Source organism: Cynara cardunculus (genome assembly GCF_001531365.2).
Source record: "Cynara cardunculus var. scolymus isolate 2C chromosome LG 12, CcrdV1, whole genome shotgun sequence".
In the NCBI taxonomy this organism is placed as follows: domain Eukaryota; kingdom Viridiplantae; phylum Streptophyta; class Magnoliopsida; order Asterales; family Asteraceae; genus Cynara; species Cynara cardunculus.
This window is the reverse complement of record NC_037539.1, coordinates 810,131-818,859: the sequence shown is the minus strand read 5'-3', so window position 1 is coordinate 818,859 and position 8,729 is coordinate 810,131. Positions and strand designations below refer to the sequence as shown.

The following is an 8,729-nucleotide window of genomic DNA, read 5'->3' as shown; positions in this document are numbered from 1 at the left end:
ATTATTCTATATTTGATTAAGTTTATCTGTACTTAGTTATACAAATTCAAATTAAGCTTTAATAAGTTATACTTACATACAATTTACTTATAATTTTGAATTTTAAGTAATATACATCAATAAACAATACTTTATGTATAAAAAATAGTTTCTAAGAATTTATTTTGTCAAATGTTTTATAATATAAGATAGATTATTAAATCTTTAATAAACTTTTCATCTCAATGTACTTTTTTATCAAAAAAAAAAAACTTCATACAATATAATCATAGTTTAATCTTATTTGTGAGAATAAATAAACAAACCAGTTCTCTCACATCCATCAAGTTTTAGAGAATTCTCTAAACTTGAAGTTTTATTTATTCTAAAACACAGTATAGAAAATTTGTTGAAATATAATAGAAAACAAAACCTCTGGTTTTTTCTATTTTAAATAATCTATTGGAGATACATATAACACACCAAACCCATAATTTTAATTTCACATGACAACTTTTTATTCAACTTAAAATTACGATGAAAAATATTAATAACCTGTAATAATAAATATATATAAAAAAACTTAGAAACACCATTGACTAGGGTCAAAAGTCAAAACATCACCTTACAAAATACTTCTTGCATAGATCCCTAGGTCTTCTAATTTTATTAAATTACCTCAAAATTATCTCCTTTATGGAATATATATAATATGTGTTCAAAAACCTTCATTAAGAACCACAATTCATAAAAATTGATATTACTTGATATTGAACTTTGAGCAATTGCTATCCACCTTTTGTCATCTCAATTTGTGTCACATTATAAAATCAACTATACAAGATTCTTATGAGTTGGGTTGATTGAGTTGAAGATATTTAAAAAAACTAATCTAATGTTTGTAGTTTGAAAAATCTTAACTCAACCCAACTCAAGCCAAAGTGCAACCCAACCGAACCCAAACCGTACGAGTTGGTTGGGTTAGTCGGGTTGATATTTTGGTACATTCAAATATTCTTCTAACATTGAATATATGGTTTCTCTACTCATAATTTTTTTCATCATCAATTATTTGATATAACTTATCCATATTTCTTACGTATATCACATTCAGTTAATTTTCTCAATTTACGTATATATGTTCACAGTTATTGAACAAATATAAGAATGAGTTATATAGAGATGTGTATATAAAAAGCATACATGATAGTGTAAGTTGCTAATGTATATATTAACAGAAATTCAACAATAATATCAAATCCAAGAAATAAAAGGATATTGGGTTCATCGGATTGGGTTGAGTTCAAATAATAGTAACTTAATATCAATCAAATACATATGGTTTGAAAATTTTACAATTCGATTAGACATCGAGTTGCTTCTAGTTGAGTTGTTTCGCGTTGGATTGATTGAGTTGGTCGGATTTTTGAGCACCCCTAATACCATACAGGGGCAAAAGGTCTATAAGAGACTTTTGGGGGCTAAGGTCCCTATGATTTTATTTTCTTCTCTAAGCAGTTAAAACTTGATCCACTATGTTAAAAATCAATTTCTTTCCAAAAGTGAGTCAATTGTTTCTATTTATACTTAAGTCCAGCCACTCCGGTTAGAAGGCTTCTGTTCCACTATTGGTACCATATATCATCTATTCTGTTCATACGGTTTTAAAACACGTGTGATAAATAAGGTATCAAGTCTCTTATAAAGTAACTTTTACCCCCCTCCCAATCAATTTAAAAATACAAATTTTCCTTAGCTTTTTTACTTAATTTTCTTTAGTTGTATAACCAGCTTTAGTTAAACAATTTGAAATTAAGACATCTGGTTCGTATTTAAAGAAAAAATTAATACAACGGTTCGCTCTTGTTTTATTACGACTGCATTAAATGGTCGAAGTTAAAATTTACAAAATCTAATTAGAAAATACAATAATTGCCATTTTTAGCTACAAATTGCATGTTACAATCTAATTTAATTGCCAAATTGTTCATACTTTAAAAAACATGCAAAAAATATGGATCAAGACATATGTTTTTAATTAAATATTTGAGTTAACATTTTATATTTATTCACAACTCCTAGTTACATAAACTGCAACATATTATTATGTATTAATTTAAAATTAATTAATATAAATGATTAATTTAAAATAAGAAGGAAAATATTTAGTATAGAAATTAATATATAGAGGGTATTTGAGATTGCTTATAAAAACAATTTATTGACTTATTTCAGTGTAGTACCGGCAACAAGCACTTTTGAGTGTTTGAATAAACAACTTATACTTATGTCAAACCGGTAATAAGAAATTTTTGAAAAAGTTAAACTCTTCTGACTTATAATAAGTTGATAAGTGCTTTTATAGAAAAACATAAGTTGTTTGAAATAAACAATCCCAAACACCCCCTAATAATAAAATCGATTTTGTGTGGATAAAAAAATAACATAAAAATTAATAAAATTATAAAAATACCCTCATTTAACAAAATCTTTTAAGAGTTGTTTGAGGAAGGAACCAAAGTTGTGATTGATAAAATACTGAAAGAATATTAATATTAAATTAATTATTTAATTTTTTTATTTTTTTTAATTTAATTTTTTATTATAATTTAATTTAGATTTAAGGGAAAAGTACAATAAAAACCAATGAACTTTCTTGTTTGGAATGATTAAGTCCTTGAACTTTTTTTTAGAACAAATAAGTCCTTGTACTTTCCAAAACATGTTAAATAAGTCCTTGAACATTCCAAAATATGTTAAATAAGTCATTGGACAATTTTTGGAACAAATAAGTCCTTGGACATTTCAAAAAATGTTAAATAAGTCATTGGACAATTTTTGGAACAAATAAGTCCTTGGACATTCCAAAAAATGTTAAATAAGTCTTTGGACAATTTTTGGAACAAATAAGTCATTGAACAATCCAAAACATGTTAAATAACTTTTTGAAAAAAATAAAGTGGTAAAATAGTGAAAAAAATCCGGAAAAAAAACCCAATGAACATTCATATTTTGAACGATTAAGCCCCTAAATATTTTTTCAACCAAAAAGTATTTAGATCTATAAAATTAAACAAATATAACAAAAAAAGTACTTACATTTACAAAAAAATAATTACCATTTTAACTAGTTGTACAAGTCATAAGAATGTATCCAACATGTTCTATAAAAGTTCAAGAAGTTATTTAACATGTTTTGGATTGTTCAAGGACTTATTTGTTCCAAAAATTGTCCAAGGACTTATTTAACATTTTTTGGAATGTCTAAGGACTTATTTAACATATTTTAGAATGTCCAAAGACTTATTTGTGCCAAAAAATTGTCCAATGACTTATTTAACATGTTTTGGAAAGTTCAAGGACTTATTTGTTCCAAAAARAAGTTCAAGGACTTAATCATTCCAAACAAGAAAGTTCATTGGTTTTTATTGTACTTTTCCCTAGATTTAATAACAAAATAATTTATTTTTGGTTTTTAAATATAATTATTTATAAAGGTAATAATTAAACATTCTGTTAGAACTCAATGATTATCTTAATTATATTTTAAATATAAAACTTTAATAAATAATACTTATATATAATTTAAATTTTAAATAATATATATTAATACACATTTATGTATAAAATATTCCGAATGTTTTATAATATTGTATCGATAGATAAGTTAAATACAACATCACAGCAAGTGAAGGGACTGAGCTTCGCGTCTTATATAAGCAATGCCCACGTGGTGCTGTGGAACTCAAAGCACCATGCGTATGTTAGCACATCTATATTTGTTCATCCACGTGTCTCTCCGTTTTCGTACGTCGGTTCATGTAATTTTCTCCAATGGTTCAAATTTTCAAACGCTAACACCGGAATTGACATAATTAACCCCTCTCTAGTTAAACACAAAAACGACTACGTTCCATGATCAATTTATTGTTCGAGTGAAATTATGGATATCGTGAATTCGAAATTAACTGGTCATAGTTTATGTAACATCCTTTTTGATGTTATTACTTATTATGACTTAAAATCACATGAAAATAACATGTTTTTATGAGACCCATGAAATTATTTTTTTACATTTGAAACTTCGCAGTAAATGTTGTGAAAATAACCTTTACGGTGTTTTTGTTGTGAATGTTCGACTTTTTTTTTACTTTCACAATGTTTTGCTATGAAGTTTCAAGTATACAAAAATGGTTTTACGGATCTCACAAAAACGTACTGATCTTTATGTATTTGGTTTCTATGTCAGATGCTCTTATAACTTTAGTCCGTTAATGAAAACTGAGTAACATTCTAATAGATGTTTTTACAACTTTAGTTTTTAATGAAAACTCAGTAACATTCTAATAACTACTCATTCACATGGTATGAATGTGTATAAGTAATTTGTCCGATATGTATGTGTGGATAACATGCATACGTGCATAGAAATCAAGAGACATCTTTAATTGTTTGTGTGCACGTGTATATACTTTATATATGAATGGTTATTAAAGTGTTCTCCAGTTTTTCAATTTTTTGAGGTTTCCTCTAAACTTCACTAACTCTACTCGCGCGTGTGTGTGTGTGTGTGTGTATATATAGGAGCTTAATTATTTGAGAACTCCATATATGTGATAATTGTGAGAATTATTATCGTAAGGTATTTGTTTCACATGATCTTTTTCATCTAATGTTAAAGTTTAATATATTGATTGACATATATATATATATATATATATATTGTGTGTGTATGTCACAGTGTGTTTGTTTCATATATGTATTCAGTTAACAATGTAAAACTTTTGAGTTATATCTTTTGTTTCACAAATACATAAAAGAATTCACACTTTAAATCAAATATATGTTAATCAATACATTATTTTCAAGTCATAGATAAAAAAAAAAACATGTTAAATAAATAGAACTAACATGAGGGTCAGTATACGAAGAGAGATCTCCCTATTGAGAGCGAACTACGATGGCCTCTCTCACTCCAGTCACCTCCCCTCTGGCCTCTGGTATAAGCGAGATGGAAAAAGATAGGATTTTCTCTAGTTTCTCGTTCTATAACTCACTTTCAAGGAGAGGGGCATAAAACTGCTTGACTGGCATATGATGTACCGGTTTGTAAAATTATCACAATTTTATAGGTTCCCAAATAAATACCTTATATAGGCATATATATATATATATATATATATATATATATATATATATATCAAAGAAAAGGCTAAAGTTTGTAAGGTGTTTGAGACTATTCAAGAAAATCTATTTAAATATGTGTATGTGAATCGATTTAACGTTGTCAAGGTTTGCGAAAATGTTGTCAACGATTATTCGAGAAAATCTATTTAAAATATTCGAGAAACTTATTTATCTTCAAATTAAAGTTGTCAACGATTCATATATGAACATTCTTTTCTTACCTTAACACAATATTTGGTTTTCTTATTTGAACTTTCCACTAAATAATTTACATGTATTTTATCAAGGTTTGTAGAAATGTCACTAAACGTTACTAAATAATTTTCAAATAAGAAAATATGTTTTTCTTTAAAACCGTGAGACCAATATGTTTTCTACCAGTTTCACACTCAACATAAGTTACAAAACTGTATGTTTTATCTGTCTCAAGGCCACTATAGATTTTCTGGCCCCATAAGATTAATTGAAATACATGTAAATTGATACAGACATCCATAATCAACAAAAAAACAGAATTTAAATCCCACTGTATTGCATAGATTCACAACTAGTTCTAAAAACAAACAACCATATTTTTCAAGATGAAAAAGACATGGACGGATGATGAACAAATAGTTTTCAAAAAAAGGTCGATGATAACTTTATCTTAATAAACCAAAACGTTTTTGGTCTAACGGTATGTGAGTCTTTGACTTTCTAGAAAGTCAAGGGTTCAAACATCATCAAAGGTGAAAAAAAGGTTATAAGTTTTATTTTATTTACCGTATATAAATATTATATACTTAAAAAAAACTTTATATTAATGATTCATTTTTAACTCTAAACTCATAACTCATAATTAATTTTTTCTTCAAACACTTGAATTGTTATTAGTGAACATTTATGCCTTTTTGTCGGTGTATTGTTACTTCAAGAGGGGTATAAAGGTAATTTCCATCCTCCCCAATCTCGCGTAGGCTCTCCATCGTCTATCTCTTCTGTACACCTCTGCCTATCTTGTCTTCCATCGAAGCCTTTCCACACTCAAAAATCCATTCAAATCTGATGTTTTCATAGGATTCCTCACACTTCTAAAACATCGATCTTTCAGAACTTCCTTAAAACAACATTTCCACCCTCTTCCTCGTAACCTCCATCTCCATCTCACACACACAAACACCTTCACTGTGTGTGATTTCATCTGAAACCCACATGGTGTGATAGTGGCCAATAGCCATGAACTTGAAGAAACTTGTTCCTATTTCAGATCACTTCCCATATTTTGCATTTCCAAGAAAGAAGGTAGTTTCTGGATTTGGTTTAGGAGTTGTTTCCTTTTCTATTGTTGTTTGTGTCGTGTTCTTTAATGTTTCTTTCAAGAATCCCATTTCAAACTACTTTGTTTCTCAAGGTTCCAATGTTAGTAATGGAAGCTCTGTGATTTCTTGGCCTTTTTCTTTAAGAAGAACAACTCCCTTTTCTCTTAATGCCACTTCTTTTGTTAAAAATGGTGAAAACCCCCATGGAGAGTTGATTAGTGAGAGTAGGGTTGAATCGAATAGTTCTGATGAGAAATTTGTTGAAATAGGGGATGCCCATTTTAGTAATTTCACCAAAAATGGAAGCTTTGAGAAGGTTCTTGGTTTGAAGGGTACCCAAATGGTGAATTTAACTGGGGATGTGAAAAATGGGAAAAGTGATGACTTGGAGGGTACCCATTTGAGTAATTTCACAAATGATATGAAAAATGGAAGCTTTGATGCAATTTCTGAGAAACCCTTTGACATCAACCCTAATTTGGATTTGAAAAGTGGTGCTAATGGGGTTTTGATGTTGAGAAATTATAGTAGTTCTTATGGGGAATGTGATATCTTTAATGGGAGATGGGTTAGGGATGATACGAAGCCGTATTATCCGGCGGGTTCGTGCCCTTACGTAGACCGTGATTTCGATTGTCATCTGAATAAGAGGCCGGACGATGAGTATGTGAAATGGAAATGGCAGCCGTTTGAATGTGAAATCCCCAGGTACTTATAAATGATCTCAATTTATTTTATAGAATTATTTGATCTGAATTCTTCTATCTGTTTTGCAATTGCATAATCTTGAATGGTCAAGTCCTTGATATTAGGAGTCAACAATATAATTTAAACCACAAGGGTGGTGTCTTATTGGTTTGAGCTTGACTCCAAAGGTCAAAAGTACTAGGAGGTCCAGGTTCAAATCCAAGGAGGAATAAAAATCCCTCTATGGCCACTGAGGTTCAAATGCGGTGACTCCGAGCTATCTGCAAAGTAGGTGGTTGCCTTGGGATTAGTTGGCTCGCATAGTGGGTTGAATATCCTGGTTAATAAAAAAGCAATATAATTTATTTTATTGGGTAAGATTGTAGTACATCAAAATGTATCATATACAACAATTTACCTAGTAAGCTCTTACCCGGGTAAGAGTCGTCACCCTCACTTACCGGGTAAGACTCTCCATTCTTATCATCGCTTTTACCGGGTAAGATTCTTGGCCTTTGCCATGTTCATTTGGTGAGGAAAATTACCCGGTAAGTACTTACTGGGTAAGCGTTTAGTAAACGGCCCCTTACTAAAATGAAGTTATTTATGTGACTATGCATATTTAGGCTCACAAACACAAATTTGAAATTGGGTAAGTGGTAACCGGGTAAGAGTGTGGTCTGGATAAGTGCCGACTAAAAATGGTTGTTTACAAAAGCCTTATACAGTAAGTTTAAGGCTTACCATAAAAACAATTTGAATAAGCAATGTCTGACTCGGTCAGTGACATATTGATGACTGACTTGGTCGTCAGCACCTTAGTCGGTCAAAAAGTGTAGGTGAACAACATTATCTCTTACCCGTTAAGACACAATCAGCACCAAGTAAGCAACCCCTAGTCACTATATGTTCATAAGATTGACTTGTTGAATCTCGAATTTGTCTTAGAATCGATAACTTTATCGAATTCTATAAGATTGCAATACTGGTGTAAGATATCATGTCAAAATGAGTTTTAAAGCACTTGGATTGACTATGAAAAGTCAAACGTTGACTTGTTTTGGGGAGTTTACCATCCAACCATTTGTTAGTATGCAATGTTGATTGTATTCCCGTTTTCGTAGGTCTTGTATACAAGGTGATATGGGATAGTGATCGCGTGAAAGGTATTTTGATCATTGTAGTTCGGGTAAATATAAAAAAAAAACCAGTATTATCCCACTCACATGTAGTGTTTGGGGGGTTAGGATGTACACAGACCTTGCCTCTACCCCTTGGGTAGAAAGATTATTTCCAAAAAGACCCCTTGACTTGCAAAACAAAAATTAAAAGAGCACGCTATAGGTTAAAGTGTGTACAAAGAAGCGATGAGTATCCTTATCAGAAAGATAAGGAGGCCATCTGAACCATGAATCTATTTTAATCCAACGGTTGTGAATAATACGGGGGTTACATCTTTTGAAAACTAAGTCCGCCATTAAATGGATAGTTACATTCGAATTTGAGACATGTATATTTAGATCCAACGGTTGATAGAAATTATGCGATAGGTTCTTTTAACCCCCCCCCCCCCCCCCC

At 30.2% G+C, this 8,729-nt stretch overlaps 1 pseudogene; it reads left to right on the top strand.

Moving 5' to 3' along the window:
• Positions 1-6,212: 6,212 nt before the first annotated feature.
• Positions 6,213-8,729, top strand: part of LOC112523535 — a 7,653-nt pseudogene continuing 5,136 nt past the window's right edge.